The sequence below is a fragment of the Atractosteus spatula genome, assembly GCF_055471065.1.
Source record: "Atractosteus spatula isolate fAtrSpa1 chromosome 10 unlocalized genomic scaffold, fAtrSpa1.hap1 SUPER_10_unloc_5, whole genome shotgun sequence".
In the NCBI taxonomy this organism is placed as follows: domain Eukaryota; kingdom Metazoa; phylum Chordata; class Actinopteri; order Semionotiformes; family Lepisosteidae; genus Atractosteus; species Atractosteus spatula.
Genome location: NW_028296625.1, coordinates 1,144,739 through 1,171,334, shown reverse-complemented (window position 1 = coordinate 1,171,334; position 26,596 = coordinate 1,144,739). Strand labels below are relative to the sequence as shown.

The 26,596-nt window shown below is 43.4% G+C and overlaps 6 non-coding genes across 6 annotated transcripts; 3 read left to right on the top strand and 3 right to left on the bottom strand.

Annotated features, from left to right (window-relative positions):
* The first annotated feature begins 11,897 nt into the window (after positions 1-11,897).
* On the top strand, positions 11,898-11,979 carry trnal-aag (transfer RNA leucine (anticodon AAG)). The gene has a single exon. It is a non-coding gene; the product is annotated as a tRNA-Leu (tRNA).
* A 3,860-nt stretch (positions 11,980-15,839) lies between these two features.
* Positions 15,840-15,913, bottom strand: trnat-agu (transfer RNA threonine (anticodon AGU)). The gene has a single exon. It is a non-coding gene; the product is annotated as a tRNA-Thr (tRNA).
* Positions 15,914-18,686: 2,773 nt separating this feature from the next.
* On the bottom strand, positions 18,687-18,760 carry trnat-agu (transfer RNA threonine (anticodon AGU)). Its single transcript has one exon. It is a non-coding gene; the product is annotated as a tRNA-Thr (tRNA).
* A 2,773-nt stretch (positions 18,761-21,533) lies between these two features.
* Positions 21,534-21,607, bottom strand: trnat-agu (transfer RNA threonine (anticodon AGU)). Its single transcript has one exon. It is a non-coding gene; the product is annotated as a tRNA-Thr (tRNA).
* A 1,679-nt stretch (positions 21,608-23,286) lies between these two features.
* Positions 23,287-23,368, top strand: trnal-aag (transfer RNA leucine (anticodon AAG)). The gene has a single exon. It is a non-coding gene; the product is annotated as a tRNA-Leu (tRNA).
* A 2,768-nt stretch (positions 23,369-26,136) lies between these two features.
* On the top strand, positions 26,137-26,218 carry trnal-aag (transfer RNA leucine (anticodon AAG)). Its single transcript has one exon. It is a non-coding gene; the product is annotated as a tRNA-Leu (tRNA).
* Positions 26,219-26,596: the final 378 nt, after the last annotated feature.

Here is a 26,596-nt window from a genome sequence, read left to right as displayed (position 1 = left end):
TTACCTGCAGGCCTTTCTCCAGCTGAAGCACCTGTAGCACCCAGGGGTGGTAAAGAACATGACAGTAAGAATACTTTCATACAACAAAAGTAAGAAATTACATAGATGGGATTTTTACAGTTTGGTGTATTCATTTTTATTTTCTCGCTATTACAGGTTGAGGAATGGGTGCAAAGAAAGTGTTGTTTCAACAAGTGGGCACAAAAATGGTCATAATTCCTGTTAAAGAGCACAAAACCTCAAACAACAGCTGGCTTCCTTTGCATTGAGTGAAGAAGAGGAACATGCAAGTTGATGGCTACATTGATATACCCATCCACTCAATTCAGGGTTGTGGTAGAACTGGAACCATCCTGGCAAGCAGTGGATGCAAAGTACTGTATCACCCATAATGTGACACCAGTCCATCACAGGACTCACTCACACCATGGCCAATTTTCATAGAAGCCAATTAAAATCCATGTTAATACCGAACAAAAGACCTCCACCTGCATAGCTCCAATCATGTACGGTATTTAAGAAAATCTGGAATGTACCTTAATTGCATTTTATTTGTGTTTTATCAGCCGTTTCATCTTTACTTCACTAAACTGTGCTGTACTGCCCAGGTCAGCAGCTGTGAAAGGAGACGGAGAAGATGGACTGGTCAGCCAATGTATCAACAGTGTCTGAAGTGCTTGAGGAGTGGAAGCCCAACACAGGACTGCCACCAAATGACATCCAAATTAAAAAGTTGATAAAGTATCAAATCTGGGAAGGCCTGAGCATCACTGACGATCCTGTGAAGGGGAAGAAGTTTGTGACTTCCAGGTGTTTCCAGAAGGGAGAGGTGGTGTGTGATTACAACGGCAAGGTCATCACAAAGACAACTGCTGAAGCTCACAGATGACAGAGGGAGACATGAGATGTCTTTTCTTTTCAGATGAACCTGCACAAAAACTGTGCATTGATGCTCGTGAAAAGCACTGAGCCTGCCTCCCGGATAAGGAGGCAAATCGGAAGATGGATAAATCAATCAAAGAGAAAAGACAATGTAAGGGCTGTAAGAAAGTCATTTATAATCAACGAACAGCCTGTCATAATTCTGTCTGTGACAAAAAGGGACATTGTTGAGGGGAGAAGAGCTCCTCTGTGATTACAGCATTTCCAGGAAATCATTTCAAGGTGAAGGACAAGCTCTGGAGTGGTTGGTTCACTGACCATTTCCAAAAAAGAAACTAAGTAAGTATATTAAAGTGCATATTTTGCAGATATTCATTTTCTTGTACCTTGGAATTAATGTAAAAATTATATTCGTGTTAATGTCTTGAAAATAGCATTTCTCATTCTCATCAGCAAGGATATAAGGAAGGGATATAGGACTGCGAAAAAGATACATGATTTTCAGAAGAGTATAGAAGGCAGATAACTATCCCACTCAATTGTTACTGCAAAGAAATGCCACAGTGTAAACAAAAAGGTGAACCATTCTTGAAATTTATTGACAGAATCTGAATAGCCCAGCATTCCCAGACCAGGCACTGGAGTTTCCTGCAGCGTTAGATGGGTAGTCTCTTGGTAAGAGAGAGATCGACAGAGTACTGGACTTCATGAACGACACCTTTCCAATTCATCGAGAACAGAGCCCACAAGATCTAGAGTCTAGAGAACAATTTCTTACAATATTAGTGGTAGTTTCTGAATAGGTTAAGGACAACATAGTTGTAGAGCTATCTTGCAACTTCTTAAAAGTTGTAAAAGTGATTACCATATTGCCAGTGGTTTATATTTAAAACCTAAAGATTTTAAATTGAATCTTTCTTAAACAAAGGACATTTTTCACAGGAACAGCAGCCTAAATCAGTTGATGACTGTAAATATGACAAGCTTGTGATAAATTGTAAAGTGCAAAACAAAGTTGTATTGTTTTGGTTTTGTCTTCAACATCATATTAATAGGCATGTTATTTTTAGAGCAGCTGCCTGCCATTCACCACCAGCCAAGATGCCACGAGGTACATGAAATGACCCAGAAGTACTTAATGATACAGAGAAGAGCATATGGGGGGAAAAAAAAGAAGACAAGAAATATCCATTAACACGTGCATCTAGAAGCCAGAAGACGGGTGATGATCAGCATTTCAAAAGCAGACACTGGAGGTTGAATTCAAGTTTTAACAGTGATTGTCTATGTTTGGCTTCAACACAAATCATATTAATATGCTCACATTATTCATTTGTACAAAGTCCCCAATATTCATTACAGGCGACGTTCCCAGGAGTACACACGACCCAGTCAGAACGTGGCTAGCTGACGTGCAGTGGACCTCAGGGAAAGAACTCTTGCCCACACGGATGTCTCTGCTCTGAAAACCACTGGATAAAGGTATATGGCGGTCTGTTCTCAGCTGTTGATTTTGTGAAAAATATTGAATATGAAAGATTGAAGTGTCACTATTCAATGAAGTTCAGACATAAGTATTATGTTGAGAAGCTAGATCTGTTCTACTAATAGCTTTAGTACCTTAATATTGTACTGTTTGCTCTGGTTTTCAGACATCAGTCCAAGATCATTGGTGGGTTAATTGATTTCTGGTAAGATTGGCCCCACGTGTGAGTGTGTGTTTACATTTCTATCTGGCATCCTCAAAAGATGGTTTTGTTTCCTTTTCTTAATTGCTCTTGATTACTAGAGTTTATTTGGCATGATACATTTGTGATAAATGCCTTTTCTTTGTGAATAGTCTTATTTTAATCTACATAATGTCAATGAGTTAGTACCTTAAAGAACAAGCAGTAAAAGAAATGACATTTCAGGTTTATTAGCTAAAGTTTTTATAAGTGAACTGAGATTCCTTTACAGTGCAGAGACCCATCTTTAATATGCTGTGTGTGCTCATAATGGACTTGAAATTTGTTTTTGTCACAATGTAAAGGTATAATAAATAGATAATATACTCTATTTATCAAGACTTGACTATTTTAATTCCATACTTCCATTGACTGCTTTGGAATGCATTCCTTACAATTTTCCTAAATAATCATTGTCTCACACTGTAGACCTGGGTGACATAACAGGGGTCAGGGCTGTGTTGACTGGACGTTTGTTTAGACTGGCCATTGTCTATGTGAGACTGTGGGATCACTAGGGGTCCCCCCCCTCCCCAACACCTGTAACATTGTCAAGTGGTATAATTACCTACAAAAGCTAAAGTTTCCTCCATTAAGGGGTCACTATTTGTTACATTCTGGCGGAACAAGAGACAAGATAAACCTCTCACTGTCACTGACGGAGCAGTCCGGGACACTCTATGCTAGATTGGACTGTTGTCTTTGGAAGATGGGGTCACAGGTGATGAAATAGACCACAGTGGCAGTCCTGCCTAGCTGTTATATCACTGACAGACTCACCCACACATTGAGAAGAGAGCACTGGTTTCTGTGCAGAAAGCAGAACAACTCACTTTAACTGGTCAATTAGGTCTAATGAGTTTTATTGCCATTGACATCTAACTTACTCCAGCCCCCCTTGTGGAAACAACCCCTAATTACTGTTCATGAGCTCCTGGCCACACTTGTTCCCAGTGGAACCAACCCGGAGCAGGAGAACAGAGGTTTTTGTTTAAGTTGTCTGCTGTTCAAAAACAAGTCATCCCTTAGGAATAAAAACTCTCCCTCTAGTCTGGTTGCTATCTCCTTTATTTGCCCCATATTCCCAGGGCAAAGCAGCTGAGTGATCAAAAGCTGAACTGCAAGGAGCTGAATTTCACACTGGGTTACAACAGACCCTGGTGGGAGAATGGGCAGGAGAGGGCCGGTTGTGCTCCTGAACTAGTCCCCTCCTCTCCTACTTTCGTATTTGCATCACAGTCTATAAACTCCAGCCCTATTGCTTTTCTTCCAGTTCATTTTTTTTTAATACAGCTCGTAAATTATGTATACTCTTGTGAAATATCAAGAAAGCAGTCTTATCTTTATTTCACGTACAGTATACAGCAGACTGCTTGATAAAAAAATAAATAAAAGCGCTATTCCCGACGGTCTAGCACAGTAACCACAACTCCAATAACTTTAACTAGAGGAAGAAACCCAGTTTCTGCTCAAAAGGGAAAAAAACAGAAATAATAATTCTCCAACACTGGCTGGAGACTCTCTGTGTCCGTGCTCAGCGGTTATATAGGACAGGACTCAGCGCGCAGCAGGTGCGGCTCATTGCTCTACGCTCCCCGTGCGGAATGCGCGTCTCCTCCTTCCAGACTAGTAACACCGCTGCATACATCCCTCTTAAATCCCAGAAACGCAGAAACTGAGGGGTGTTTCTGTGAGTCAGTACTGAGTTTCTCTGTTCGAGGTTACAAGCAGAAACAAAAAAAGCAGGAAGTTATTTCTGCTCGTAGGCATAAACGTGTAAAAATAAATTTTCTGATTCCTAAAACCCTAATAAAATCCATCTAAGTCTCCCTTTCGTTCCCAATGCACAAAACTGAATATAAACCAGTCAAGTTCAGGTACTTTTCTGATGTACAGTATCTGAATAGATCTGGCGCGGCTGTTGTAACAAAGATACTTAAGAACTTATTTTTCATACGAGCTCTTGCCGTTTTTAAAATGAATATTTTTTTGAATTCGCTAAATCACACGAAACACCAGCATCACTTATCGTAAGCATCTGACCAATTACATTCCTGAATGTTAAACCCATTTAGTCTTTATTTTTAACTTGTTTTATTTTTTTTTAAATTACACACCTGTTAAGTTAGTCCGGATCGCGGTCACCGAGGACCACTCCTGTCTCCCCAGGTGACACTTTTTATTTTTAAGATAAACGCGAGATAAACAACGTTTGTTTGAAACCGCTCCACAAATTTTCTCACATGCACGTATTCTCAAATATCACCACAACAAAACCATAAAGTTTGTTTCCACAGACATGACACTATTATGCAATAAACCAATAAATTAATGAACTAGCAGAATCCCAATAAAAACACACGGCAACCCGGCAAGCACAGCATGTCCATATCATACATTTTTACCAACAAAACCGCAAAAGCAAAAACCAGCAAATACATATATATATATATCCCATGTTTTTACCTTATTCTGGAGCATGATATATATCCAAAATAACCCAGACTAGTTTATCTCAAGAGCTAGAGACTAGTAAACGTTACTGATTACGTAATAAATGTTTGAAGAACGAGCGCCAGAAATAAGGCGATTTGATTGGTAAAAACCGCTGTCATTCTTTGTATTTTCAGCCATTCAGAGCCCTTAGGGGGTGAGACTTCCTCTAGAAGCTTCAGGCTGCATTTTTAGCTGTCAATCATTGACTCAGAAGGGATAATCAATCAGTTTTTTATCAGTTTCTTATCAGTGCTCCTTTTTTTCACACCAGAAGTGTCTTAAGGTTTTTATAGCAATTGCAATGATTTTTATTCTTATTATTTTCAATATTTTTATGATTTTTTTATTATAGGCGTGAAATTTCATTCCAGGTCCAGTCTTCACAAAACATGATGTAGAATTTTTTCTAATTGATCAATTTGTCCCAAATTTTTATCCAAGCTAGTAACCACCTAGAACAAGGTTTTCAAATCATTCCCAGGCCCTTGACATACATATAGTTGAAAAATCTGACCTCTGAAGACCAAAAAAAAATGTTCGCCAGCTGTTTTTTTTTGTTTTTTTTCATTTGTTTGTCTGCTGAGTGGACACATTAAGAAATATAAGAAATTTGACTATTCACACTCAAAGCCAAGGGGGTTAGCTTCAATTTAAGACCTGAACCAGGCTCCTGCTATGTTCTGCTGCAGAGATATAACAAATGTTTAAGGGGGAGGAAATTCCAGGCGGACATTGGCTAAATATGTCACTGGTAGTAAAAGGTTAAGTATTCTTGCCATTTTTAGCATATTGTAAGTGGATTTTTTGCAAACATTTTATTTTTGTCATGGACGTCCAAAGGGACTAACCGTGGGGAGCAGGAGAGCGGAAAAAGACCCATATGCGTAGCGGCGAGACGGGAAAAAGGCCCGGGCTCATAGTGCAAAGAGTTCAGGAATGCCGTATAGAAACCTATGCCCTCAGGGAGCGGACGTGGGGCGCCCTGGTGCTAGGCGGGTCTCAGGACATCCGAACGTCAATGCTGAGCGAGGACAGAGTGCAAGACCCGGAAATATATAGCCCAAGGGAAAGAGAGGGACAGGAAGGACAGCAGACCGGAAACTAGGGACAGGACAGAGAAGGAGCGCCCTCTGGCTGCAGAGGGCGTGACAGTACCCCCCCCTTCATGGGCGGCTCCCGATGCCCATACAAATACATGAGCTGCCCAGCACTGGGGGGAGGAAAAACCTCATTTAACTGAAAGGAAACCTCCGGGAATCCACGGCTGAGAGCTACCCCTTCCTCCGGGGTATAAACCTTTATTGGGTGGAGGAAGGGGGGGTAGAGAAGAGCTCCGGAGACTAAAACAAAAAAAGTACACAAGCACAAACAACAGACAAAAACCTGGGAAAGACCAGGGAGACAAACCACACAAAACAGATAGGAACCAAAAACAGGTAGGAACCAAAGTTCCAAGACACAGGGAGCAGGGGGGAACAAAAAGGAGGGGAAACCAGGAAGAAAAAAAAATCAAAACAAAAGGCAAAAACAAGAAAAAACAGCAAAAAACCCCAGGGAAAAATACCGCAGACTGGGCAAAGGGAACGTTCACATTCTAATGCTGATATCGGAGTGGACAACCTGAGGAAAGCCAGACCGAAGTCCGCTCACAGACACAGATGCCCGGAGTGATATCCAGCGAAAAGAATGGAGGAACGGCAGAAAGCTTACCATTCTATCACTGATATCGGAGAGAGCAAGACCAGGAAGAGCCAGGCACGAAAACCCGCTCCAGACACAGAAGCTCGGAGTGATATCCAGTAATAAGAATAGGAAAGCCAGCTCAACATTCAATCACTGATATCGGAGTGATCTACCCGAGGAAAGCCAGGTGCAGGACCCGCTCACAGGCACGGAAGATCGGAGTGATATCCAGCGATTAGAATAGAGGAACTGAAAAAAAAAAAAACAGCCCAGAGAACAAGAAAAAAAAACTGCGGCAAGACAAAAAAAAAACGCCGCTCGCGGGGTCAGTAGGTGGCTCAGCATTCTGTCATGGACGTCCAAAGGGACTAACCGTGGGGAGCAGGAGAGCGGAAAAAGACCCATATGCGTAGCGGCGAGACGGGAAAAAGGCCCGGGCTCATAGTGCAAAGAGTTCAGGAATGCCGTATAGAAACCTATGCCCTCAGGGAGCGGACGTGGGGCGCCCTGGTGCTAGGCGGGTCTCAGGACATCCGAACGTCAATGCTGAGCGAGGACAGAGTGCAAGACCCGGAAATATATAGCCCAAGGGAAAGAGAGGGACAGGAAGGACAGCAGACCGGAAACTAGGGACAGGACAGAGAAGGAGCGCCCTCTGGCTGCAGAGGGCGTGACAATTTTTTAAATCACATGAAACACAATCAACCCATTGTAACTTCACATTGATAATTCCTGAGCTTTATATCTGTGTATTATTTCTTTTTACCTTGTTTTAATATTTTTTTTATTATTTTTGCATTTTACAGAGCTTTTTAATATATTGTGAGCATTTTAGTGTCATTTTAAAATAGGACTATCAATGCTCCTGACTTTTAAACCTGTATTTATTCTGACATTATTCTCTCCACCTGCAGATGAGGGAGGTATTTGATTTTAAATTTGTTGATTTGGGGGGAAAATATACATTCATTTCCTTGTATGTATCACCAGTGGGAAACTTGGCATTTTTGGATGAATTGCAATCTTTACTGCAAGGCGTTCAGACTGATATAGAAATGACTGGAGATTTAAATGACACATTTGATAAATCAGACAGGAACAGCATAACATCTAAAATGGCAGAACCCTCTAAAGTACTGAAAAATTTCCGGCACATTCATAATAAATAAAATGTATTTAATTTAAAGCATAAAATTTGCTTTAAAAAGAAAACCACAATTTGTACGATATCATATTTCAATATCGGCGTTCAGATGAAGAATTTGAGGATTTGAATATCAATGGAGAGTGCATTGATTTTGGGACAATGTTTGCATCTGAATAATCCTTCCTCCTGGAAAGAAGGAGTCTCAGTCTTCAGGATCCCCCCCAAAAAACGTGCAAATTTGTTTCCGATGTATTTTGGATAAAGATATAACTCTCATAGAAGATACATTTTATCAGTTGAATGCAGTCGATACTTTCGACTTTTTATATGATGATAGGACCTACATTTAGGGCTCAGTACTGATAACACTGCTGCTATTGATGGAGTAGAAATAAGTGATGTACTGGCAGTTTTTTTTTTCTGAGGCAAGAAGTCCTAGAACACCTCCTATAAAAATGTTAAGATTCAGAGCAAGAAATATTTTTCCATCTCACCTAATGCTATTGCATTAACGAGGCTGAAGTTGGCTTCTTATTCGCCAGCTGCTGCTTTGCGTTTTTCGTTCCATCTTAAATGCTGCTGCTGTGATGTTATGTCGTCTTTCGCCTGTAGATGGCTCTCTACAGTCATTTTTAAAAATACTTATCCGGATGTATTACTGTACATTTCCTCAGTAAAGGGGAATATGTAAGTAGAGACTGTCCAAATTGCATTTTTGTATGAAACACATTTCAGAAACACAACTCACAATAAAACAAACTGGCATGTTATACCACGAGTAAATAATTCAAAGGCAAAACGTAAATTCACTGGCACTTTCTGCATATTTTCCAAGACCTTGCCTTCTGATCATAAAAAGTCTCAAACTCTTGCATTTTACAAGAAATTTTAATATAGCAGTTTTAAATGGGACATTTAGAACATGGCATATGAGACTATATGGTTAACTGAGGATGAGCAGAGGGTGATCGAACCTACCTTCTGGTTATAAAAATGTCTAAAAATGCTGACACAGATGTGAGAGAGACAATGGAAAAGACTATCAAAATCCTGAACTTCAGGAAATTGTACTGTACCGTTTTTTAAATACGACCCTCTGAACATGGCATGAGAGAATACATTGTTAAATGGTAAATGCAATGTTTGCTATATTGCTAGGGCCCTCCCTCCTGATTTTAAAATCGTCTCATATTTCTGACATCAAGGTGTGAGACACAATATAACAGACTGTCAAAATCCTGAACTTCAGGACATTTTATGATACCATTTTAAAAATATGACCCTCTGAGCATGGCATGTGAGAAAATGGCATGTGAGAATGCATTGGGAAAAGGTGAATGCAATTTCTGCTGAATTGCTATGGCCCTCCCTCCTGATTACAAACTCGTCTCACAATTCTGACACTGAGGTGTGAGACACAATGTAACAGACACTATTAAATTGTGAAGTACAAGAGATTATACTGTTACGTTTTTTTTTTCATATTGACCCTCTGGCATGTGAGGACTTGTAGTCAACAAAATAGCACACATTCTGCCAATTTGCTTTGTCCCTCCTTCCTCGTTACCAAAACATCTTAGTATACCGACACTAAGGTAAATGTCTCTAAATCCAGAAGTTAAGTTGTCAAAGTATATCGGAGTCAACCGATACTGATCAGGTTCTGCTGATGCCGAGCCCGCAGCCTTCACCATAAGGTCCAATTCCCCAAGCCTGCTGACCTTATATGTCCATCCCTTCTCGTCAAAATTCGTATTTTCACAGGGTACCCTTCAGAAATTGCAGTATAGAATGAAAAAACTCCAATAGATATCGGCCACTGTTGGCGATTTTCCTTTAAGATAGATAGATAATACTTTATTAATCCCGTAGGGAAATTGACAAATGATTCTCCAGAAATTTTACGGAGTGTATCACTTTCACTGAGACCGAGAAGTGTTAAGCTGTACATGAGTCTTTGTGGCTCGGTTGTTAACCAAAAGGGTGGTGGTTTGAGACCTCCCAGGGACGCTATGAGCCTTTTAATGAACACACCCTCTTCATTTCATTTCTCCACGGCCGGTCTTGTACCGCAATCAAATACAGAGCCCGTAGGGGGCAGTAAGCCCGCATATATAGCTCACTGTGTATATAATGAAGAAGCGGAGGTTAGTTTCTCATCTGCATGTTGCAGAGCCTTACGCAACTCGTACCAACAGCTGGGGTTTGATCCCTGCGTGGGCTATTAGTTGAAAGACCATTGTAAATGACGTGTAACAGCTTTATCCAGCTGGCTTTTATGTTTCATACTAAATTGATATCTTGAAACCAAAATAATTAGAAATATGGAACACAACCGTTGTTCCCCAAGAAGGAAAGCTGTTTTACACTGACGTCACTCCTTTTTATTTAATCCAGATTTTAAAAAAAACTCCGCCCTCAAAGGAAATCAAAGGAAAATGTTGTATTAGCACGAGCTGCACAGGCTCTGAATCAGACCATTTCAATTAGTCTGATCAGTGCAGGACAAGTTAATGTAGAATTATTGCTTTGTCTGTCTCTTGTTTGTATATAAATGAATGTCTCTGAAAACTTAATGTTAGTTTTTAATTTAGTTTTAGTTTTACGATGTAGGTCATGCATTGACATATGCACAAACACACGAAATGTCTCATTCCTGATTCAGCTCATGCTCCATAGGAGAGAAAAGATTCCTCCTGTTTCTCGTACAACCATATCAGAACAGAAGCCCGTGTCACCCAGCTCTGATTCAAGATTGAGTCGCATCTTCAACATTTTGTTTTTGTTTCTGATCATTATTTTCTTTAGTTATGATCAATATTGAACTTTTTCTAAATAAAACAAAAATAATCAAACATGCAGGCAGATTTTTTTTAAAAGTATTAGGAGTTGACAGGGCGCTCCTTCGGAATAGTCGTCAGAAAATGTGAGAAAAGGAAAGTTACGTAAACTCTCACACACAGCATTAAAGATTGGAATCTGATCATAAAAAACTAGCTGTCTCCCCGTCGGTAATCAAACCCCAGTTTCCCGCGTGACAGGCAGGGACACAAACAACTTTACTAACTAGGAGCGTTTGCTAGCTATTAGGAGGCATTTACTCTTAATTATGTAACTGTTTTGGGTTTCGACTTTAATTTTCCCAATACCAGTTTTTTACAAAAGTAAAGGCACACGGCACATCACGTCCGAGTTTAGTGACAACTACCTCAGAGATTGTAAGCTGGGTAGTTTCAGATCACTTTTTTTTAAAGGTTCAAGCAAACCCGAATACCTTTGCAAGAGACATTTCAGAATCCCAGTCAAATCCAGTACGATTGCTGGATCCTTCGAATTCGACTGAACTATAGCACAGATCTGCAGTCCACGATTAGAATACTGTAGCTGTGTTGTATAAGCTATACCACCCAAAATAGTTCTAAAACAGGAGATGCATCCTTGTTTAGGAATGTGGTATAAAGTGAAATGGTCTGGGAAGAGCCCTACGTTTGAACAGTTCAAAATAGACGTAAAGGGGTATTTACGGACTCTTTCGAAATGTAAGAACAAGCTGTGCGGACCTTATCTTTATTTACCTTGTGTAATCGTTTTTCATAAAGTGTAATTGTATTATAGCATGTGCCCCTGATGATTTTCTTGATACGTTATATGTGCTCTTGTTTGTATTGTATGTAGTTTTGTTGTTCAAATAAAACGTAAAAGACACAACTTTCCGGATGCGGCTGCTGTAAAAATAAAATGACATCAAGGGTGCTGTACGCAGAGGTCTGAAACCTGCTCCACAGAAGATCTTTATCCAGAGGTGTTAAAGAAGTCGAGATCTCACCATGAGAGGGGAAGCATCTCAGAAAAAGCAGGTGCAGTCGGTTCCACGGTCATAACGCCACTAAGTCGGGTGACAAGAGCAAAACCCACCCGACCTCCTCCGAGCAAGTAATGAGACAAAGAGACATCGCACAGCGGGTAGCGTGGCCGAGCGGTCTAAGGCGCTGGATTAAGGCTCCAGTCTCTTTGGGGGCGTGGGTTCGAATCCCACCGCTGCCAGGTGCTTCTGTCGCCACCTCCTTTCAGCTGACTTCAGACCAAAGGGAGGGAACTGCTTTTTGGCAGTCTCTCGAGAAACTAAGCAAAGTGTTTAAAGATACTTTCTCAGCTTGACATCAAGGCACAAAACAAAAACCTTCTTGCGTCCTCTCAACCCAAAAGCGCTTTGCCACTTTTTGCGTTATGCAGGGAACGACGTCTGCCCAGATCACTTTTGTGTCAATGCAAATCGTAGTGTGCCCTCCGTTTTAATGTTGGCTGTGCTGGCGTGCCGCTTCTGTCTGTGAAACTTGAATGTTCTGCTTCTTCACACCGAATCGTTGGCGGGGGTTGAGCTTGTTAAATCTTTGCGCATAGCGCTCCTTTGGAAGTACTTTGTCCAAGTTCAAAAGCGATCGTGGGATTTACTTCATGCGTTCAAGAAGCATGCCTCGCACGACAGATTTAAATGGGGAATGGAGCCTGCTTCTTGCTGTTTTTCCTGTGGTTGCAGTTACAAAGTTGATCGTGCTTTCACATTCTGTTAACAGTATTCACTGGCTGAGCTTTATCAGTTGGTTCGTAAAGGAATCTCTGCTTCGGTTCCAGAAAAGTCATCTGTAGTGTGTTTTTTTCCGTGCCCATGGCAGTCTTTTAAAGCTGGTAGTAATGGCGGCGAAGTTAATTTTTTATCCTCTTTAAAAGAATAAGGACGGGCTGGGGCGAGCTCCATTTGCCACTCTTTCAGCTAACCGCCGAACTCGCGAACTGATTACACTGCAGAGCCACAGGCGCCTCGCTTTTCTCCATTCTCTGGGTTAGGGTGAAAAAAAAAACACTGCTGGTATTAGCTGGCCTGCTGGGAGTACCTCTTCTTCACTGATAAGCAAGATTTGTGTTTCATCTTTCGCAAGCTGTATAGATTTCTTTCAAAACAAGTTGTTCCAGAAAGGAAACGATAACTTGCATTCACCTGAATTAAAAGGCATGGGATTTGCCCGTAAGGATAAATTCTGTACAGTAAGACAGGAAGAAAGGCACCGCTGGGAATCGGACCCAGGATCTCCTGTTTACTAGACAGGCGCTTTAGCCAACTAAGCCACTGCGCCGGCAAAGGGCCGTCCTTTGACAGCCACTTGGACACGTCTCAACTGCTCTGAGACATCTGCGTTCGGTGTGCACCGAGCCTGCTCGCCTTGCAAGTTGCCTCATTTACATGCGATAGCTCCACCACTAAGAGAAAGGATGAGAAATGGATTTTATCTGGCACTTTTCATGTCAGAGGATCTCAATCTGCTTTCCGTGTACAAGAGGATGTCCAACTCATGTAGCTAAAGACGTAGACGACAGTGCTCCACTGAAATCTTGATCTCACAACCCTCGGCATGACTCCGCTGTGTTCTGCTTTAGACAAAGGGGGGAAAAGACTTCTTTCATCACAAGTTTTGCACTGTTTACGGTGTTTGCAGTGCTCTTTCTTAAATGAAAACCAGGAATCGGCACCATATGAGGTGAGACTAGATAATATTGGAACAAGTAGCCTCGCCATTCCATGCGTGACGTGAGCAAAGTGTAATTCCTGTCTTTATAGTGTGCTTGTTAGAGACTTAGCTGGCACCCAGAGCGCTTTAAATCCGGGAGTCAGCAGTCCAAGACAAGAGAGCTTCCTTCGTCTATGTTTTTTGCGTGAAGGGGGGAAACCATGCGTGTGCTGCAAACGATCTTAGTATCGAAGTGCCGTCCCACATAACGGATCCGAACAATCTGCTTTACAGAGGAGCACTGCCGGAGCTTATTGTGGCAAACTGAAGACCAGGCCGACCTCTTCTGTGACTCTTGAACACTGAATCTCAAGGTTGTGAATTCAAGCTCCACGCTGGCGGGAAATTCCATAGGTAATGATCACATTTTCTTGCATGCTAATCAAAAGAAATATTAAGAAACTTTTCCCGATACCAGTTTTTTACAAAAGTAAAGGCACACGGCATATGTGTGCCACATCACGTCCGAGTTTAGTGACAACTACCTCAGAGATTGTAAGCTGGGTAGTTTCAGATCAGATCACTTTTTTTTTATCAAAGGTTCAAGCAAACCCGAATACTTTTGCAAGAGACATTTCAGAATCCCTGTCAAATCCAGTACGATTGCTGGATCCTTCGAATTCGACTGAACTATAGCACAGATCTGCAGTCCACCATTAAAATACTGTGGGTGCGTTGTATAAGCCACACGGCCAAAATAGTTCTAAAACAGGAGATGCATCCTCGTTTAGGAATGTGGTATAAAGTGAAATGGTCTGGGAAGAGTCCTACGTTTGAACAGTTCAAAATAGACGTAAAGGGGTATTTACGGACTCTTTCGAAATGTAAGAACAAGCTGTGCGGACCTTATCTTTATTTACCTTGTGTAATCGTTTTTCATAAAGTGTAATTGTATTATAGCATGTGCCCCTGATGATTTTCTTGATACGTTATATGTGCTCTTGTTTGTATTGTATGTAGTTTTGTTGTTCAAATAAAACGTAAAAGACACAACTTTCCGGATGCGGCTGCTGTAAAGATAAAATGACATCAAGGGTGCTGTACGCAGAGGTCTGAAACCTGCTCCACAGAAGATCTTTATCCAGAGGTGTTAAAGAAGTCGAGATCTCGCCATGAGAGGGGAAGCATCTCAGAAAAAGCAGGTGCAGTCGGTTCCACGGTCATAACGCCACTAAGTCGGGCGACAAGAGCAAAACCCACCCGACCTCCTCCGAGCAAGTAACGAGACAAAGAGACAGCGCACAGCGGGTAGCGTGGCCGAGCGGTCTAAGGCACTGGATTAAGGCTCCACCCTCTCCAGGGGCGTGGGTTCGAATCCCACCGCTGCCAGGTGCTTCTGTCGCCACCTCCTTTCAGCTGACTTCAGACCAAAGGGAGGGAACTGCTTTTTGGCAGTCTCTCGAGAAACTAAGCAGTGTTTAAAGATACTTTCTCAGCTTGACATCAAGGCACAAAACAAAAACCTTCTTGCGTCCTCTCAACCCAAAAGCGCTTTGCCACTTTTTGCGTTATGCAGGGAACGACGTCTGCCCAGATCACTTTTGTGTCAATGCAAATCGTAGTGTGCCCTCCGTTTTAATGTTGGCTGTGCTGGCGTGCCGCTTCTGTCTGTGAAACTTGAATGTTCTGCTTCTTCACACCGAATCGTTGGCGGGGGTTGAGCTTGTTAAATCTTTGCGCATAGCGCTCCTTTGGAAGTACTTTGTCCAAGTTCAAAAGCGATCGTGGGATTTACTTCATGCGTTCAAGAAGCATGCCTCGCACGACAGATTTAAATGGGGAATGGAGCCTGCTTCTTGCTGTTTTTCCTGTGGTTGCAGTTACAAAGTTGATCGTGCTTTCACATTCTGTTAACAGTATTCACTGGCTGAGCTTTATCAGTTGGTTCGTAAAGGAATCTCTGCTTCGGTTCCAGAAAAGTCATCTGTAGTGTGTTTTTTTCCGTGCCCATGGCAGTCTTTTAAAGCTGGTAGTAATGGCGGCGAAGTTAATTTTTTATCCTCTTTAAAAGAATAAGGACGGGCTGGGGCGAGCTCCATTTGCCACTCTTTCAGCTAATCGCCGAACTCGCGAACTGATTACACTGCAGAGCCACAGGCGCCTCGCTTTTCTCCATTCTCTGGGTTAGGGTGAAAAAAAAACACTGCTGGTATTAGCTGGCCTGCTGGGAGTACCTCTTCTTCACTGATAAGCAAGATTTGTGTTTCATCTTTCGCAAGCTGTATAGATTTCTTTCAAAACAAGTTGTTCCAGAAAGGAAACGAACACTTGCATTCACCTGAATTAAAAGGCATGGGATTTGCCCATAAGGATAAATTCTGTACAGTAAGACAGGAAGAAAGGCACCGCTGGGAATCGGACCCAGGATCTCCTGTTTACTAGACAGGCGCTTTAGCCAACTAAGCCACGGCGCCGGCAAAGGGCCGTCCTTTGACAGCCACTTGGACACGTCTCAACTGCTCTGAGACATCTGCGTTCGGTGTGCACCGAGCCTGCTCGCCTTGCAAGTTGCCTCATTTACATGCGATAGCTCCACCACTAAGAGAAAGGATGAGAAATGGCTTTTATCTGGCACTTTTCATGTCAGAGGATCTCAATCTGCTTTCCGTGTACAAGAGGATGTCCAACTCATGTAGCTAAAGACGTAGACGACAGTGCTCCACTGAAATCTTGATCTCACAACCCTCGGCATGACTCCGCTGTGTTCTGCTTTAGACAAAGGGGGGGAAAGACTTCTTTCATCACACGTTTTGCACTGTTTACGGTGTTTGCAGTGCTCTTTCTTAAATGAAAACCAGGAATCGGCACCATATGAGGTGAGACTAGATAATATTGGAACAAGTAGCCTCGCCATTCCATGCGTGACGTGAGCAAAGTGTAATTCCTGTCTTTATAGTGTGCTTGTTAGAGACTTAGCTGGCACCCAGAGCGCTTTAAATCCGGGAGTCAGCAGTCCAAGACAAGAGAGCTTCCTTTGTCTATGTTTTTTGCGTGAAGGGGGGAAACCATGCGTGTGCTGCAAACGATCTTAGTATCGAAGTGCCGTCCCACATAACGGATCCGAACAATCTGCTTTACAGAGGAGCACTGCCGGAGCTTATTGTGGCAAACTGAAGACCAGGCCGACCTCTTCTGTGACTCTTGAACACTGAATCTCATGGTTGTGAATTCAAGCTCCACGCTGGCGGGAAATTCCATAGGTAATGATCACATTTTCTTGCGTGCTAATCAAAAGAAATATTAAGAAACTTTTCCCGATACCAGTTTTTTACAAAAGTAAAGGCACACGGCATATGTGTGCCACATCACGTCCGAGTTTAGTGACAACTACCTCAGAGATTGTAAGCTGGGTAGTTTCAGATCAGATCACTTTTTTTTTATCAAAGGTTCAAGCAAACCCGAATACTTTTGCAAGAGACATTTCAGAATCCCTGTCAAATCCAGTACGATTGCTGGATCCTTCGAATTCGACTGAACTATAGCACAGATCTGCAGTCCACCATTAGAAAACTGTGGGTGCGTTGTATAAGCCACACGGCCAAAATAGTTCTAAAACAGGAGATGCATCCTCGTTTAGGAATGTGGTATAAAGTGAAATCGTCTGGGAAGAGTCCTACGTTTGAACAGTTCAAAATAGACATAAAGGGGTATTTACGGACTCTTTCGAAGTGTAAGAACAAGCTGTGCGGACCTTATCTTTATTTGCCTTGTGTAATCGTTTTTCATAAAGTGTAATTGTATTATAGCATGTGCCCCTGATGATTTTCTTGATACGTTATATGTGCTCTTGTTTGTATTGTATGTAGTTTTGTTGTTCAAATAAAACGTAAAAGACACAACTTTCCGGATGCGGCTGCTGTAAAGATAAAATGACATCAAGGGTGCTGTACGCAGAGGTCTGAAACCTGCTCCACAGAAGATCTTTATCCAGAGGTGTTAAAGAAGTCGAGATCTCGCCATGAGAGGGGAAGCATCTCAGAAAAAGCAGGTGCAGTCGGTTCCACGGTCATAACGCCACTAAGTCGGGCGACAAGAGCAAAACCCACCCGACCTCCTCCAAGCAAGTAACGAGACAAAGAGACAGCGCACAGCGGGTAGCGTGGCCGAGCGGTCTAAGGCACTGGATTAAGGCTCCACCCTCTCCAAGGGCGTGGGTTTGAATCCCACCGCTGCCAGGTGCTTCTGTCGCCACCTCCTTTCAGCTGACTTCAGACCAAAGGGAGGGAACTGCTTTTTGGCAGTCTCTCGAGAAACTAAGCAGTGTTTAAAGATACTTTCTCAGCTTGACATCAAGGCACAAAACAAAAACCTTCTTGCGTCCTCTCAACCCAAAAGCGCTTTGCCACTTTTTGCGTTATGCAGGGAACGACGTCTGCCCAGATCACTTTTGTGTCAATGCAAATCGTAGTGTGCCCTCCGTTTTAATGTTGGCTGTGCTGGCGTGCCGCTTCTGTCTGTGAAACTTGAATGTTCTGCTTCTTCACACCGAATCGTTGGCGGGGGTTGAGCTTGTTAAATCTTTGCGCATAGCGCTCCTTTGGAAGTACTTTGTCCAAGTTCAAAAGCGATCGTGGGATTTACTTCATGCGTTCAAGAAGCATGCCTCGCACGACAGATTTAAATGGGGAATGGAGCCTGCTTCTTGCTGTTTTTCCTGTGGTTGCAGTTACAAAGTTGATCGTGCTTTCACATTCTGTTAACAGTATTCACTGGCTGAGCTTTATCAGTTGGTTCGTAAAGGAATCTCTGCTTCAGTTCCAGAAAAGTCATCTGTAGTGTGTTTTTTTCCGTGCCCATGGCAGTCTTTTAAAGCTGGTAGTAATGGCGGCGAAGTTAATTTTTTATCCTCTTTAAAAGAATAAGGACGGGCTGGGGCGAGCTCCATTTGCCACTCTTTCAGCTAATCGCCAAACTCGCGAACTGATTACACTGCAGAGCCACAGGCGCCTCGCTTTTCTCCATTCTCTGGGTTAGGGTGAAAAAAAAAACACTGCTGGTATTAGCTGGCCTGCTGGGAGTACCTCTTCTTCACTGATAAGCAAGATTTGTGTTTCATCTTTCGCAAGCTGTATAGATTTCTTTCAAAACAAGTTGTTCCAGAAAGGAAACGAACACTTGCATTCACCTGAATTAAAAGGCATGGGATTTGCCCATAAGGATAAATTCTGTACAGTAAGACAGGAAGAAAGGCACCGCTGGGAATCGGACCCAGGATCTCCTGTTTACTAGACAGGCGCTTTAGCCAACTAAGCCACGGCGCCGGCAAAGGGCCGTCCTTTGACAGCCACTTGGACACGTCTCAACTGCTCTGAGACATCTGCGTTCGGTGTGCACCGAGCCTGCTCGCCTTGCAAGTTGCCTCATTTACATGCGATAGCTCCACCACTAAGAGAAAGGATGAGAAATGGCTTTTATCTGGCACTTTTCATGTCAGAGGATCTCAATCTGCTTTCCGTGTACAAGAGGATGTCCAACTCATGTAGCTAAAGACGTAGACGACAGTGCTCCACTGAAATCTTGATCTCACAACCCTCGGCATGACTCCGCTGTGTTCTGCTTTAGACAAAGGGGGGGAAAGACTTCTTTCATCACACGTTTTGCACTGTTTACGGTGTTTGCAGTGCTCTTTCTTAAATGAAAACCAGGAATCGGCACCATATGAGGTGAGACTAGATAATATTGGAACAAGTAGCCTCGCCATTCCATGCGTGACGTGAGCAAAGTGTAATTCCTGTCTTTATAGTGTGCTTGTTAGAGACTTAGCTGGCACCCAGAGCGCTTTAAATCCGGGAGTCAGCAGTCCAAGACAAGAGAGCTTCCTTTGTCTATGTTTTTTGCGTGAAGGGGGGAAACCATGCGTGTGCTGCAAACGATCTTAGTATCGAAGTGCCGTCCCACATAACGGATCCGAACAATCTGCTTTACAGAGGAGCACTGCCGGAGCTTATTGTGGCAAACTGAAGACCAGGCCGACCTCTTCTGTGACTCTTGAACACTGAATCTCAAGGTTGTGAATTCAAGCTCCACGCTGGCGGGAAATTCCATAGGTAATGATCACATTTTCTTGCGTGCTAATCAAAAGAAATATTAAGAAACTTTTCCCGATACCAGTTTTTTACAAAAGTAAAGGCACACGGCATATGTGTGCCACATCACGTCCGAGTTTAGTGACAACTACCTCAGAGATTGTAAGCTGGGTAGTTTCAGATCAGATCACTTTTTTTTTATCAAAGGTTCAAGCAAACCCGAATACTTTTGCAAGAGACATTTCAGAATCCCTGTCAAATCCAGTACGATTGCTGGATCCTTCGAATTCGACTGAACTATAGCACAGATCTGCAGTCCACCATTAGAATACTGTGGGTGCGTTGTATAAGCCACACGGCCAAAATAGTTCTAAAACAGGAGATGCATCCTCGTTTAGGAATGTGGTATAAAGTGAAATCGTCTGGGAAGAGTCCTACGTTTGAACAGTTCAAAATAGACATAAAGGGGTATTTACGGACTCTTTCGAAATGTAAGAACAAGCTGTGCGGACCTTATCTTTATTTGCCTTGTGTAATCGTTTTTCATAAAGTGTAATTGTATTATAGCATGTGCCCCTGATGATTTTCTTGATACGTTATATGTGCTCTTGTTTGTATTGTATGTAGTTTTGTTGTTCAAATAAAACGTAAAAGACACAACTTTCCGGATGCGGCTGCTGTAAAGATAAAATGACATCAAGGGTGCTGTACGCAGAGGTCTGAAACCTGCTGCACAGAAGATCTTTATCCAGAGGTGTTAAAGAAGTCGAGATCTCGCCATGAGAGGGGAAGCATCTCAGAAAAAGCAGGTGCAGTCGGTTCCACGGTCATAACGCCACTAAGTCGGGCGACAAGAGCAAAACCCACCCGACCTCCTCCAAGCAAGTAACGAGACAAAGAGACAGCGCACAGCGGGTAGCGTGGCCGAGCGGTCTAAGGCACTGGATTAAGGCTCCACCCTCTCCAAGGGCGTGGGTTTGAATCCCACCGCTGCCAGGTGCTTCTGTCGCCACCTCCTTTCAGCTGACTTCAGACCAAAGGGAGGGAACTGCTTTTTGGCAGTCTCTCGAGAAACTAAGCAGTGTTTAAAGATACTTTCTCAGCTTGACATCAAGGCACAAAACAAAAACCTTCTTGCGTCCTCTCAACCCAAAAGCGCTTTGCCACTTTTTGCGTTATGCAGGGAACGACGTCTGCCCAGATCACTTTTGTGTCAATGCAAATCGTAGTGTGCCCTCCGTTTTAATGTTGGCTGTGCTGGCGTGCCGCTTCTGTCTGTGAAACTTGAATGTTCTGCTTCTTCACACCGAATCGTTGGCGGGGGTTGAGCTTGTTAAATCTTTGCGCATAGCGCTCCTTTGGAAGTACTTTGTCCAAGTTCAAAAGCGATCGTGGGATTTACTTCATGCGTTCAAGAAGCATGCCTCGCACGACAGATTTAAATGGGGAATGGAGCCTGCTTCTTGCTGTTTTTCCTGTGGTTGCAGTTACAAAGTTGATCGTGCTTTCACATTCTGTTAACAGTATTCACTGGCTGAGCTTTATCAGTTGGTTCGTAAAGGAATCTCTGCTTCAGTTCCAGAAAAGTCATCTGTAGTGTGTTTTTTTCCGTGCCCATGGCAGTCTTTTAAAGCTGGTAGTAATGGCGGCGAAGTTAATTTTTTATCCTCTTTAAAAGAATAAGGACGGGCTGGGGCGAGCTCCATTTGCCACTCTTTCAGCTAATCGCCAAACTCGCGAACTGATTACACTGCAGAGCCACAGGCGCCTCGCTTTTCTCCATTCTCTGGGTTAGGGTGAAAAAAAAAACACTGCTGGTATTAGCTGGCCTGCTGGGAGTACCTCTTCTTCACTGATAAGCAAGATTTGTGTTTCATCTTTCGCAACCTGTATAGATTTCTTTCAAAACAAGTTGTTCCAGAAAGGAAACGAACACTTGCATTCACCTGAATTAAAAGGCATGGGATTTGCCCATAAGGATAAATTCTGTACAGTAAGACAGGAAGAAAGGCACCGCTGGGAATCGGACCCAGGCCCTCCTGTTTACTAGACAGGCGCTTTAGCCAACTAAGCCACGGCGCCGGCAAAGGGCTGTCCTTTGACAGCCACTTGGACACGTCTCAACTGCTCTGAGACATCTGCGTTCGGTGTGCACCGAGCCTGCTCGCCTTGCAAGTTGCCTCATTTACATGCGATAGCTCCACCACTAAGAGAAAGGATGAGAAATGGCTTTTATCTGGCACTTTTCATGTCAGAGGATCTCAATCTGCTTTCCGTGTACAAGAGGATGTCCAACTCATGTAGCTAAAGACGTAGACGACAGTGCTCCACTGAAATCTTGATCTCACAACCCTCGGCATGACTCCGCTGTGTTCTGCTTTAGACAAAGGGGGGAAAAGACTTCTTTCATCACACGTTTTGCACTGTTTACGGTGTTTGCAGTGCTCTTTCTTAAATGAAAACCAGGAATCGGCACCATATGAGGTGAGACTAGATAATATTGGGACAAGTAGCCTCGCCATTCCATGCGTGACGTGAGCAAAGTGTAATTCCTGTCTTTATAGTGTGCTTGTTAGAGACTTAGCTGGCACACAGAGCGCTTTAAATCCGGGAGTCAGCAGTCCAAGACAAGAGAGCTTCCTTCGTCTATGTTTTTTGCGTGAAGGGGGGAAACCATGCGTGTGCTGCAAACGATCTTAGTATCGAAGTGCCGTCCCACATAACGGATCCGAACAATCTGCTTTACAGAGGAGCAGTGCCGGAGCTTATTGTGGCAAACTGAAGACCAGGCCGACCTCTTCTGTGACTCTTGAACACTGAATCTCAAGGTTGTGAATTCAAGCTCCACGCTGGCGGGAAATTCCATAGGTAATGATCACATTTTCTTGCATGCTAATCAAAAGAAATATTAAGAAACTTTTCCCGATACCAGTTTTTTACAAAAGTAAAGGCACACGGCATATGTGTGCCACATCACGTCCGAGTTTAGTGACAACTACCTCAGAGATTGTAAGCTGGGTAGTTTCAGATCAGATCACTTTTTTTTTATCAAAGGTTCAAGCAAACCCGAATACTTTTGCAAGAGACATTTCAGAATCCCTGTCAAATCCAGTACGATTGCTGGATCCTTCGAATTCGACTGAACTATAGCACAGATCTACAGTCCACCATTAGAATACTGTGGGTGCGTTGTATAAGCCACACGGCCAAAATAGTTCTAAAACAGGAGATGCATCCTCGTTTAGGAATGTGGTATAAAGTGAAATGGTCTGGGAAGAGTCCTACGTTTGAACAGTTCAAAATAGACATAAAGGGGTATTTACGGACTCTTTCGAAATGTAAGAACAAGCTGTGCGGACCTTATCTTTATTTACCTTGTGTAATCGTTTTTCATAAAGTGTAATTGTATTATAGCATGTGCCCCTGATGATTTTCTTGATACGTTATATGTGCTCTTGTTTGTATTGTATGTAGTTTTGTTGTTCAAATAAAACGTAAAAGACACAACTTTCCGGATGCGGCTGCTGTAAAGATAAAATGACATCAAGGGTGCTGTACGCAGAGGTCTGAAACCTGCTCCACAGAAGATCTTTATCCAGAGGTGTTAAAGAAGTCGAGATCTCGCCATGAGAGGGGAAGCATCTCAGAAAAAGCAGGTGCAGTCGGTTCCACGGTCATAACGCCACTAAGTCGGGCGACAAGAGCAAAACCCACCCGACCTCCTCCGAGCAAGTAACGAGACAAAGAGACAGCGCACAGCGGGTAGCGTGGCCGAGCGGTCTAAGGCACTGGATTAAGGCTCCAGTCTCTCGGGGGGCGTGGGTTCGAATCCCACCGCTGCCAGGTGCTTCTGTCGCCACCTCCTTTCAGCTGACTTCAGACCAAAGGGAGGGAACTGCTTTTTGGCAGTCTCTCGAGAAACTAAGCAAAGTGTTTAAAGATACTTTCTCAGCTTGACATCAAGGCACCAAACAAAAACCTTCTTACGTCCTCTCAACCCAAAAGCGCTTTGCCACTTTTTGCGTTATGCAGGGAACGACGTCTGCCCAGATCACTTTTGTGTCAATGCAAATCGTAGTGTGCCCTCCGTTTTAATGTTGGCTGTGCTGGCGTGCCGCTTCTGTCTGTGAAACTTGAATGTTCTGCTTCTTCACACCGAATCGTTGGCGGGGGTTGAGCTTGTTAAATCTTTGCGCATAGCGCTCCTTTGGAAGTACTTTGTCCAAGTTCAAAAGCGATCCTGGGATTTACTTCATGCGTTCAAGAAGCATGCCTTGCACGACAGATTTAAATGGGGAATGGAGCCTGCTTCTTGCTGTTTTTCCTGTGGTTGCAGTTACAAAGTTGATCGTGCTTTCACATTCTGTTAACAGTATTCACTGGCTGAGCTTTATCAGTTGGTTCGTAAAGGAATCTCTGCTTCGGTTCCAGAAAAGTCATCTGTAGTGTGTTTTTTTCCGTGCCCATGGCAGTCTTTTAAAGCTGGTAGTAATGGCGGCGAAGTTAATTTTTTATCCTCTTTAAAAGAATAAGGACAGGCTGGGGCGAGCTCCATTTGCCACTCTTTCAGCTAACCGCCGAACTCGCGAACTGATTACACTGCAGAGCCACAGGCGCCTCGCTTTTCTCCATTCTCTGGGTTAGGGTGAAAAAAAAAACACTGCTGGTATTAGCTGGCCTGCTGGGAGTACCTCTTCTTCACTGATAAGCAAGATTTGTGTTTCATCTTTCGCAAGCTGTATAGATTTCTTTCAAAACAAGTTGTTCCAGAAAGGAAACGAACACCTGGCATTCACCTGAATTAAAAGGCATGGGATTTGCCCATAAGGATAAATTCTGTACAGTAAGACAGGAAGAAAGGCACCGCTGGGAATCGGACCCAGGATCTCCTGTTTACTAAACAGGCGCTTTAGCCAACTAAGCCACGGCGCCGGCAAAGGGCCGTCCTTTGACAGCCACTTGGACACGTCTCAACTGCTCTGAGACATCTGCGTTCGGTGTGCACCGAGCCTGCTCGCCTTGCAAGTTGCCTCATTTACATGCGATAGCTCCACCACTAAGAGAAAGGATGAGAAATGGCTTTTATCTGGCACTTTTCATGTCAGAGGATCTCAATCTGCTTTCCGTGTACAAGAGGATGTCCAACTCATGTAGCTAAAGACGTAGACGACAGTGCTCCACTGAAATCTTGATCTCACAACCCTCGGCATGACTCCGCTGTGTTCTGCTTTAGACAAAGGGGGGAAAAGACTTCTTTCATCACACGTTTTGCACTGTTTACGGTGTTTGCAGTGCTCTTTCTTAAATGAAAACCAGGAATCGGCACCATATGAGGTGAGACTAGATAATATTGGAACAAGTAGCCTCGCCATTCCATGCGTGACGTGAGCAAAGTGTAATTCCTGTCTTTATAGTGTGCTTGTTAGAGACTTAGCTGGCACCCAGAGCGCTTTAAATCCGGGAGTCAGCAGTCCAAGACAAGAGAGCTTCCTTCGTCTATGTTTTTTGCGTGAAGGGGGGAAACCATGCGTGTGCTGCAAACGATCTTAGTATCGAAGTGCCGTCCCACATAACGGATCCGAACAATCTGCTTTACAGAGGAGCACTGCCGGAGCTTATTGTGGCAAACTGAAGACCAGGCCGACCTCTTCTGTGACTCTTGAACACTGAATCTCAAGGTTGTGAATTCAAGCTCCACGCTGGCGGGAAATTCCATAGGTAATGATCACATTTTCTTGCATGCTAATCAAAAGAAATATTAAGAAACTTTTCCCGATACCAGTTTTTTACAAAAGTAAAGGCACACGGCATATGTGTGCCACATCACGTCCGAGTTTAGTGACAACTACCTCAGAGATTGTAAGCTGGGTAGTTTCAGATCAGATCACTTTTTTTTTATCAAAGGTTCAAGCAAACCCGAATACTTTTGCAAGAGACATTTCAGAATCCCTGTCAAATCCAGTACGATTGCTGGATCCTTCGAATTCGACTGAACTATAGCACAGATCTGCAGTCCACCATTAGAATACTGTGGGTGCGTTGTATAAGCCACACGGCCAAAATAGTTCTAAAACAGGAGATGCATCCTCGTTTAGGAATGTGGTATAAAGTGAAATCGTCTGGGAAGAGTCCTACGTTTGAACAGTTCAAAATAGACATAAAGGGGTATTTACGGACTCTTTCGAAATGTAAGAACAAGCTGTGCGGACCTTATCTTTATTTACCTTGTGTAATCGTTTTTCATAAAGTGTAATTGTATTATAGCATGTGCCCCTGATGATGTTCTTGATACGTTATATGTGCTCTTGTTTGGATTGTATGTAGTTTTGTTGTTCAAATAAAACGTAAAAGACACAACTTTCCGGATGCGGCTGCTGTAAAGATAAAATGACATCAAGGGTGCTGTACGCAGAGGTCTGAAACCTGCTCCACAGAAGATCTTTATCCAGAGGTGTTAAAGAAGTCGAGATCTCGCCATGAGAGGGGAAGCATCTCAGAAAAAGCAGGTGCAGTCGGTTCCACGGTCATAACGCCACTAAGTCGGGCGACAAGAGCAAAACCCACCCGACCTCCTCCGAGCAAGTAATGAGACAAAGAGACAGCGCACAGTGGGTAGCGTGGCCGAGCGGTCTAAGGCACTGGATTAAGGCTCCAGTCTCTCGGGGGGCGTGGGTTCGAATCCCACCGCTGCCAGGTGCTTCTCTCGCCACCTCCTTTCAGCTGACTTCAGACCAAAGGGAGGGAACTGCTTTTTGGCAGTCTCTCGAGAAACTAAGCAAAGTGTTTAAAGATACTTTCTCAGCTTGACATCAAGGCACAAAACAAAAACCTTCTTGTGTCCTCTCAACCCAAAAGCGCTTTGCCACTTTTTGCGTTATGCAGGGAACGACGTCTGCCCAGATCACTTTTGTGTCAATGCAAATCGTAGTGTGCCCTCCGTTTTAATGTTGGCTGTGCTGGCGTGCCGCTTCTGTCTGTGAAACTTGAATGTTCTGCTTCTTCACACCGAATCGTTGGCGGGGGTTGAGCATGTTAAATCTTTGCGCATAGCGCTCCTTTGGAAGTACTTTG